At 36.3% G+C, this 10,108-nt stretch overlaps 1 long non-coding RNA gene across 1 annotated transcript; it reads right to left on the bottom strand.

Moving 5' to 3' along the window:
• Positions 1 to 4,934: 4,934 nt before the first annotated feature.
• LOC127882204 (uncharacterized) lies at positions 4,935 to 8,843 on the bottom strand. Its single transcript, XR_008050441.1, has 3 exons — positions 8,426 to 8,843; positions 6,908 to 6,991; positions 4,935 to 5,543 (listed from the first exon to the last, which is right to left on the bottom strand). It is a non-coding gene; the product is annotated as an uncharacterized LOC127882204 (long non-coding RNA).
• Between the last annotated feature and the right edge of the window lie 1,265 nt (positions 8,844 to 10,108).

Genomic DNA, 10,108 nt, shown 5'->3' with positions numbered 1-10,108 from the left:
TTGAGCTTTTTGTAAAATATTTAAAATTTCAGAAATGGACATAAACCATGCAAAACAAAAGCAAATTGCATAGAAGTGCTATTTAGATGTTTAACGCTGACTTACCGGTATAACGATTTTGTATTTGAAAGTCGCTCTGTCGTAATTATTGACAAAATATTTCACGATTCGTAGATTTTAACACATTCCATATATTGAAACATGTAATTTAATTTCTTCAACTGAAACAATAGCGTGACTAGCAGGTACAACACATACTTTTTATGTTTTTATCTGCTCGTAAATTTTTCACGTGATCGTTCCCCGTGTGTTTTGTTGAAGTAATTTGCTATGCTTAAGCTTATTAAGGCAACATTTTGCGTTGTAGTTCAAGGTTTTAACCTTGCACTTTTTTCGCTTGAATATATCAGTTGTTTAAGAAACTATTATGCTTTCATACGTCGTTGTTTAATCCCGACGGATAAGTAGTATACATGCCTAGGAATCGTATCACGAGTTCGAATCCCGAGTGATTTTATATCCCGCACCTACAGTATACACGATCTTATTTTTCTTTACCTGTATTTTTAAAGTAAATGCACGAGAATTGTTTTTAGGCAATTCCAATTTATCTACGTTCAATCACCCTTGGTTATCAATAACGTCAATTTCATTTATAAAAATCGATTGAAATAAACCCAACACTTAGTATAACATCAAATATTAATCAAATTATGCTATATTGCAGCATGTTAAAAACAAAATAGTGTTAACATAGATGTATATAAGTTCAAAATATATAGTAGCTTTAAATACAATATTTAAAATTTAACTGGTACAATCAAACGATTTCATAAGGTTCGTTCTCGCATTGTTTAATTTTCCGGAAGTCTTCGGAACTTTTTTCAACACAAAAGGCTCCGTCATAATTATTGCAGAATGACCCATGGATTCCTTCACTTTCGTTAGAACAAAAACGCGGCGCATCGCGTTGGAATACTGTATTCTTTGTTATAATGGGTTCTTAGCGCTTATTCATGTTTTATATTGCAAATATTGTTTGAAACCTATTGTTTACTAATCGCGGCAGATTATTGCAACAACGTTTGTTAATTTGATATAGGACGCGTCTGAAACGGCGATGTTAAAAGTCTACGCTTGTCGAGCCTCTTTTACCCGCCAGTTTGGACGAGTTATCACATTGTTGCATTAATAAAATAATGGTTTTGTTGTCTGCTGTGTCGTGTCGTGTCTGATGTGTCGTGTCTGCTGTGTCGTGTCGTGTCTGCTATTTCGTGTCTACTGTATCGTGTCGTGTCTACTGTGTCGTGTCTGCTGTTTCGTGTCGCGTCTACTGCGTCGTGTCTGCTGTGTCGTGTCGTATCTGCTGTGTCGTGTCTGCTGTGTCGTGTCTGTTGTGTCGTGTCTGCTGTGTCGTGTCTGCTGTGTTGTGTCTGCTGTGTCGTGTATGCTGTGTCGTGTATGCTGTGTCGTGTCGTATATGCTGTGTCGTGTCGTGTATGCTGTGTCGTGTCTGTTGTGTCGTCTCTGCTGTGTCGTGTCGTGTCTGCTGTGTCGTGTCTGCTGTGTCGTGTCGTGTCTGCTGTGTCTTGTCGTGTCTGCTGTGTCGTGTCTGATATGTCGTGTCTGCTGTGTCGTGACGTGTCTGCTGTGTGGTGTCTACTGTGGCACGTCTGCTGTGTCGTCTCTGATGTGTCGTCTCTGCTGTGTCGTGTCGTGTCTACTGTGTCGTGTCGTGTCTGCTGTGTCGTCTCTGCTCTGTCTGCTGTGTCGTGTCGTGTTTGCTGTGTCGTGTCGTGTCTGCTGTGTCGTGTCTGCTGTGTCGTGTCTGCTGTGTCGTGTCTGCTGTGTCGTGTCGGCTGTGTCGTGTCGGCTGTGTCGTGTCGCGTCCTCTGTGTTGTATCGTGTCTTCTGTGTCGTGTCGTGACTGCTGTGTCTTGTCGACGCAATCTCCATCACATGAAAATGTATTGGTTCATTAATCTTATTGAACTTACTGGGATGTTTTTTATGTCAGTATTGTCCAGAATTTTATATCTTGTAATACATGTACGTGAATTATGCCATATAATATTTATATTGGATTTTTTTCTCCAAAGAGCTTATTCGTTGTCAGTTCGTAGCCATCAGCGACGTTAAGATAATATTTCACAATACTCTGATGCGGCGTCTCATCTGGGTCTGCGCTGTTTGCTTAAAGGAATTTATGTAAAAAATATCCTAAATATAGAAATAAATGTACTAGACATCCCTAATTTGGGAAATAAATTGATCCAATTTGGAAGGATGGGAGAGTCCACTAGGCATAAATGGGTTAATAATTGTGTATTCCTCCTTTGTCGCAAAATCCAGTCCTTAAGAGTTCCATTTCTCTTCCTGTAAGTGCAAGCAAATATTATTTGGGGTCATTTACTTAATCCTTTTCCATTGAAGACTCAGTTTTAAGATTAACGTTTGGGTGTTATTGATTAGAAACCCATTTTAATAATACAGCATAAATTCATAAATTGTTTTCTCCATTTGGGCTAGATGCATTTTGTTTGCACTATTTACATAACATTTCTGTTTATTGCAATGTTCGGAGGTGGACATACTTAGATGTAAGGGGCGTCGTGGAAGTTTTATGGTGTTGTTGGTGTTGTTGTTCAAATAATATATATTTTTACAAATTCGTCTGCAAATAAAACAAACAAATAATATATGCAAAACGAAATGATTGGCGCAAATGCATCGGTAAATGATTGGCACAAAGTCTTCCCTTTTTGTCCAAAACAGAAATCCGCGAATTTACATTTTTATTTTTATTTTTTGTTGGAAAAAACACGAAATTTTATTCCCACAATTATACCTCAATAAACAGTAAAAGCCGGCTTAAATCGAGTTGCTCCCCTTTTAACGGTGGCACTAAGGTGACATCACCTGTCCAACAAAAATGACAGGAAAACAGAAATTGTGTTTTCCGCTCCCCAAAAAAGACAGGAAAACAGAAATAGTGTTTTCTGCTCTACTACTACTACAACTACTACTACGACTACCACTTCTACGACCACGATGACGGCCGACGACGGACGAACGTCCAACGGATGACGACCGACGGACGACCGACGGACGACCAACGGACGGACGAGGGACTACTAATGGACGATCGACGGTTGGACGAGGGACTAGGGACTATCCGTTGGACGACAACGGACGACTGACGGTTGGACGAGAGATGACCAATGGACGACCGACGGAAGACCGACGACCATTAGACGACCGACCGAGCAGTAGTAGTAATAGTAGTAGTAGTAGTAGTAGTAGTAGTAGTAGTAGTAGTAGTAGTAGTAGTAGTGGTAGTAGTAGTAGTAGTAGTAGTAGTAGTAGTAGTAGTAGTAGTAGTAGTAGTAGTAGTAGTAGTAGTAGTAGTAGTAGAAGTAGAAGTAGTAGTAGTAGTATGTTATTTTATATCAGAGCCTTTCCTTTAGGACGTTTTCATTGGCTGATTAATTTTAGGGAACAAGGTAGTATCTTGTTCCCTCCATATAATCCGCGTCTGTGATTGGCCGATAATCTTTCTGTGTTCCTGTCTTTTTTATTTATGGAGCAGAAAACACAATTTCTGTTTTCGTGTCTTTTGTTGGAAAGGAAAAAACAATTTCTGTTTTCCTGTCTTTTTTGTAGCGGAAAACACAATTTCTGTTTTCTCGTCTTTTTTATTTGTTTTTTTTAGCAGAAAACACAATTTCTGTTTTCCTGTCCTTTTTCGGACAGGAAATGTCACTTGAATGCCACCGTACGTTTTCGATGTTAAGTGCGTAATTCACTCTAGGATCAGTGTGTGTGCTCACCTTCGAGAATTCGTCCACCGTCATTTGAACAGTTTTAAAGTAATAAAATTATCAGCTTAAAACATTGTTTACGTGTATTTGCTCATACAATTGATAAAAGTGGTACTGAGATCTTGACGTGTGGCGCACATGAAGATTACCAAAATTGTTTCAAGCATTCGTTAATCTTTTCCGTTTAAAAGTAAGCTAGGATCTGTCGTATCATAGCACACTAATGTATATCTGATACATTTGTTTGTTCTGTGACAAATCGTAAATACTTATTTCATAAAACGTATTCAGCATTTATATATTATTAATTATTATATAAATTAATCCTTAATATATATAAAATATAAATACTACTAGTTCCTAAATGTAAATTACTCAATAATGTTAACTACCTTCATGTAGTGTTACTTATGAACATTTTCATATACGGGTAAGTTCGCCTTGATAAAAAAGTGATGTTTATAATTGCTATTTCAATTCTGCTCAACTCCTGTAACGTAAAAAATACATATTTTCAAAACATATCACTAGTCTATATTATTTCCACTTCTGCTTCGAAAACAGCATCAACACTAGAACAACAGAATTAACTGAATTAAATGCGCTGAATACCCGCGCGAAAATCAAATGAATTGGATTCTCTGGGATATTATTACATCCCTTAAAATAGGGTGTACCAGTGTCATATACTTTGCTAATAATAACACTGAGCCTTGTTCTGAGAAAACTGGGCTTAATGCATGTGCGTTAAGTGTCATCCTAGATTAGCCTGTTCAATCCGCACAGGCTAATTAGGGACGACATTTTCCATCTGAACTTGATTTTCGGTAAGGAGGGACTTCCTTGAAACTAAAAATACCATAAAAGCGGAAATTGTCGTCGCTGATTAGCCTGTGCGGACGGCACAGGCTAATCTTGGATGACATTTTACGCACATTCATTAAGCCCAGTTTTCTCAGAACAAGGCTCAGCCTTAACAACACCAACGACTCGTTGAATTGCCTTTTTTATTGTAGTATGGATCACTGCAGTTTCATGTTTCGTTAATTAAAACAGAACAACGCTTACGTGAACATTTTAGCAGGGTGAATTAAAAAAACAAAACAAATTAAATTACTTGATAAATATTATTTATTGGCAGAAGGATGGGAGTCAGTGGTCAATTGCAGGTATTGCAAGTAGCTAGTGTATTTCATAGTGTTCTTTGATATTTTTCTTAGTCATTATCTAGGCATAAGCTGTTCATCGAGTTTAAACATATTGTGTTTTTTAGATGTTCCGGTTATAATGAAGTAAAAAAGCATACAAGTAAAATGTAATCTATAAACCAAATGAAATGATAAACACACGTGTAAATAAGTCAGTACGAAATTCAAACAACCGATCACACATTTTTATAAAACCGAAAATATACCATACTACACAATAATTCTGTTTTCATTATATATAAATTTATATTAATTGTATCACTATTTAAAAAAAAATTAAAACGTTAAGGTAGGTAGATTGTATGCCTGCGCATTCATCGTCGCACACAATAAATCATCGTCTTAATACATGACGTTGTCGGCTGGCCACAAAATGACGTTAACATCGGTGACGTTGAAAAAAAATTACATTCTTTTTGCATTTATCGTTACATCAACGAACACGTTGTTAATTAAACTATGTCACAGGGTATATCTGATGTCATCCAAGTTCAACGACGTCCAGAGTCATTTCCTGTAAATAGATAAGAATTTTACTTTAATAATATAATTAATTTATAGTGTTTTTTTCTGATGTTTGGACAATTTAGTAATGCGTTAACACTCAGTAAATCTTAATTAAAACATACAAATAGGTTTAATAAATGAATTATTACGCATATGTAAGTTTGAACCATTTCGTTGATGGAATTATAACGAAAAAGACATTTAGTGACGAATTGTCCTTATCTTGTACACTACGTTCTGAATTTTACATTTTGCACGCAGGATAAGGATTTCTTTGAATACCTTAACTCTGGGAAGTGATTTTAGAAGAAAAATTTGTAAGATCCTTGAGTTTATATGGTAGAGAGAGTTACCTTAGTTTAGGTATTGCATGCAGACGATTGGTTTTGACATAACCTGGTTAAGGTTTTGCATGCAGATGATAGGGTTCGACATACCTTGGGTAACCCATTTATGCCTAGTGGACTCTCCCATCTCTAAATTGGATCAATTTATATCCAAACTTAGGGTCTACGCTGTTTGCAAAGGCCTTTTTTTCTAGACGCTAGGCACAAATGGGTAAAGTTATTGCGTGGAGAAGTCTTAAAATAAATGTATGCTTTGCACACACAAAAAAGCTTCGAATTTAGTTTAACTGTGAAACTGTGGCATTGTTTTCTGAAGAGGTTAGACTTTCGATAACTTATGTACTGATAACAGAATAATAGGCTTGACTTATCATGGATAAGGCATATCACGAATGAGAAAGTGTTTGACTTTCGTTTAGCTAAGACATCGATTTCATAACATATGGTCTTATTTTATTAAGTTTAGATGTTGCATTACAAAAATATTCATTGATTTAACTTAGTAAATGTGCATATTGCAAATGTTAATGCTGTACTTACGATGGGTTAGCGTTTTCAGATCATAGGCTTTGACTCAGGTAAGAGATTACATGCCGAATACATGATTAACAAAAGGTTTTTGAATTCAAACAATGGTCGTACCTACCTTAGTGAAGATAGTGCATGCAGGACATAGGGCTGTACCTACCTTAGTGAAGATAGTGCATGCAGGACATAGGGCTGTACCTACCTTAGTCAAGATAGTGCATGCAGGACATAGGGCTGTACCTACCTTAGTCAAGATAGTGCATGCAGGACATAGGGCTGTACCTACCTTAGTTTAAATAGTGCATGCAGGACATAGGGCTGTACCTACCTTAGTAAAGATAGTGCATGCAGGACATAGGGCTGTACCTACCTTAGTGAAGATAGTGCATGCAGGACATAGGGCTGTACCTACCTTAGTTAAGATAGTGCATGCAGGACATAGGGCTGTACCTACCTTAGTTAAGATAGTGCATGCAGGACATAGGGCTGTACCTACCTTAGTTTAAATAGTGCATGCAAAATATCGGGTTGCCCATCATTCTTGTACAAAGTTGGTACTCCATCATTGAACCCATGTCAACTGAAAGAAAAATAGATGCCGTTTTACTATATATATATAAATATATAAATATGAAAATCGTGTCATTGTGCTTATATTAGGAGCACATATAGCATACTCGTTGTTTAAATACTCGATAAACAACACAAACAGAAGGACAGATCGTAACCATACGGTCGTAACAGGATTCGGCGCATCGTTTAAATAGTCTGTATTTAAAGGAAATGTTGTCCAAATGTTTTATAATTATTCACCGCGATCAGAAAACCTACTTACACTTTTCTTTGGTGACCTGGCTACGCTTGTGTTTTGTCAAAGTGCTCTTGCGTACGCAAGGACGTTATAGTAAAAACTTACGTAAAGATTTAGAAATGTATCTTTTATTCATAGCAAAATGACCAATAATTGGTGTGCCCCATTAAGTGAGTAGGTCATTATTTTTAAAGAGAATTTCAGTAAATACACGATTTAAGTTAATTACTATTTCTTGTCAACCTATCATATCGTATAGATTTTATTTGCTTTCGAAATAACAAATCAATTTCTTGTAATTGGCATTCTCGTTTCCATAATTTTAATGTATTGAGTTACTTCATCGTGGTATGTTTCTAAACAATCATGTGTATTTATTTAACGTCGAAATTACAATTCTAGTGTATTCCTTCCATTGTTCAATTCAATTTGTTTAATTCAATAGGCAAGTTTCTAATGAATGAAACGAGCAGGGAAATTGTATTCTATGTAGCGTAATAAGATTAGTATTTGTCACTTATCATTAATGATAATTATTGAAGCACAAGAAGACGGTGAATTATTTAAACAACCAGTTCTGTTGTAATTTCAAATGAACATTTAACATGGAAAATAACGGCGTTAAACGCAAAATACTGCGTAATTTGGTTCCTGACTTGTTATGAATTTACTTGTGAATTGTGAATGGAGAATATGTTATAAGCAATTGTAAACTTCAATTTGCATGCAGGCATTTGTATGAGTAAATACACACGTTACAAGCATAAACTAATTTAATTGACGACGTGGCTGGATAAATACACTTGCGTTTTGTGACTTATGTAATTGCAAATGATAACATTAATTAGTTATTTATACACGAAAGAAGTCAACTTGAACTAAAAATATATTATCTTATAAGTAAGCAGTTGCAATTATCTTATCATTCACGGTTCCATACATACACATTTATGTTTTATGAAAATAAATATGTACGCACACGTTACTTACTGGGAGAATATTTAGAGTGTTGAAAAAGAGGCGAGGGCTTCTCCTAATTTTGCTTGGTGTAAATTTTGTTTCGATGTATTAAATGTTTAACACCACTAAAGTACAGAAATATCAAATATCAAGAAATCTTACAAATAAAGTGTAGATAACCGCTATGTGTCTAAATAGGCAACAAACATGCATTTAGATAATGTATTGATTTAAGATACAAACCTCCTCCTGACATCATCAACAACATTGGGTTAAATCCGGAGCTTCTGGCGCCCGGGGCTGACTGCCCCGCCCCCATCGCCATCGCACGCATTAACGCGGCGTTTGTACCGGAAGCTCCGGGAGCCGGTCCCTGTGCGGCGGCGGCTGCCACAAACGCGATGATAACTGCTACGGCAAGATACACACGCATTTCCGGTATTTATGAAGTTTCTATATAATTGAAAATGAAATTTATCCCGAATGTATTCGATATGATAATAGCAGCGTCACTTGATATTTTTGTTTATGTTTAAACGAAAACGAGATGTCGCTATGCAGTCTTTTGTTCAAGTCGTTTTACTACGTGTTTCTTGTAGAGAGAAAATGCAACTACTGACAAGACGTTACGCTTACGTCGCGGGCCATTGGGTTTTTCTGACGTTCGCCTGTCACACTTCGGTGTTGTGTCCGTCAGGAAATGCTTAATAACTAAGACATCAATTACTCTGATTTGACGGCGAGCCCATTAGATGTTTACTTAGTGTGTGTTGTTTAGCCAATTTATTGTGATTTATTTCGTAATGTCGCATGACTACCGTCCGTCCATTGTAATCATATGCGTGCCCGTTGTCACAAATGTTGCACGTAAGGCAATTAATGTAGTAAACATGTGAACGTCCGTCGCTTCTTGTTGTTCTTTTCGTGCGTCAAGGTACATTATTGGAAGGAAAAACATAATGAAGTAAATGGTACATAAAACTATTCGAAATGGATTTAACGGCTGTATACATTGTTTGTAATACTTAAAGTAAAAATGCATGTATAATGCGATTTCTACCCTTAAGCAAATTCATAACATTTAAATTCGGTTCGGACCAATATTTTATAACAAAATGCAATGTTATAAGATTGTTTTAAGGAAAGAAACTCATTATACAAAAAAGCCATTATTCACAAGGTGGTTTGTGGTTTCAGTCGGAAAATACTGAAACACCAAAATACCTTGTCCAATCTCCGAGCGCGATTGATGTGCGCTGTTTAAGCGGTACGCCTCGTGACATTCACGTTTAATTCCCGGTAACGTCATCACAATTTACAAGTATTCTTTTGGGCGCACCCTTTGTAGCGTTTCAGTTATAAAATATATTAACCCATTTATACATTGTGGACTCTCCCATCCTCCTAAATTGGATCAATTTATTTCCAAAATTAGGGATTTCTAGTATATTTATTTTTATATTTAGAATTTTTCTTACAGATATTCCTTTACGCAAACAGCGCAGACCCTGATGAGACGCCGCAATACTTTCGAGAATAATCATGAAAGTATTGCCATATTTAATGAACAAATATGCCTATGCGTATTGAACTTAAATTAGCAAACACTACTCAACAGGAAGAAAAAGCATATATCCATTCCATATATCGATGTGAAATCACGTCAGTACATATAACATTATTAAATTAAGAACGTAAACAACGAAATAAAGGTAGGGTATGATGTACATGTGTTATTAACGATCGTGTCATGTTTTGTATATATCTGCTGAAACGTAATTTCACAATTTATTGTAATAGAAAGTTTTTTACGAAAAGTGGTACAGAAAAATGCACGCCGATCTTTTAAAAGATATTTCTTGTTAGATTAGACCTATAATGTAACCCGCCTCCCAGTTTCGCTGAACGGGTCAAGTTTCCCCACGT

Source organism: Dreissena polymorpha, chromosome 5 (genome assembly GCF_020536995.1).
Source record: "Dreissena polymorpha isolate Duluth1 chromosome 5, UMN_Dpol_1.0, whole genome shotgun sequence".
NCBI lineage: Eukaryota > Metazoa > Mollusca > Bivalvia > Myida > Dreissenidae > Dreissena > Dreissena polymorpha.
Note: the sequence above shows the minus strand (reverse complement) of the source record. Positions and strands in the feature narration are given on the sequence as shown.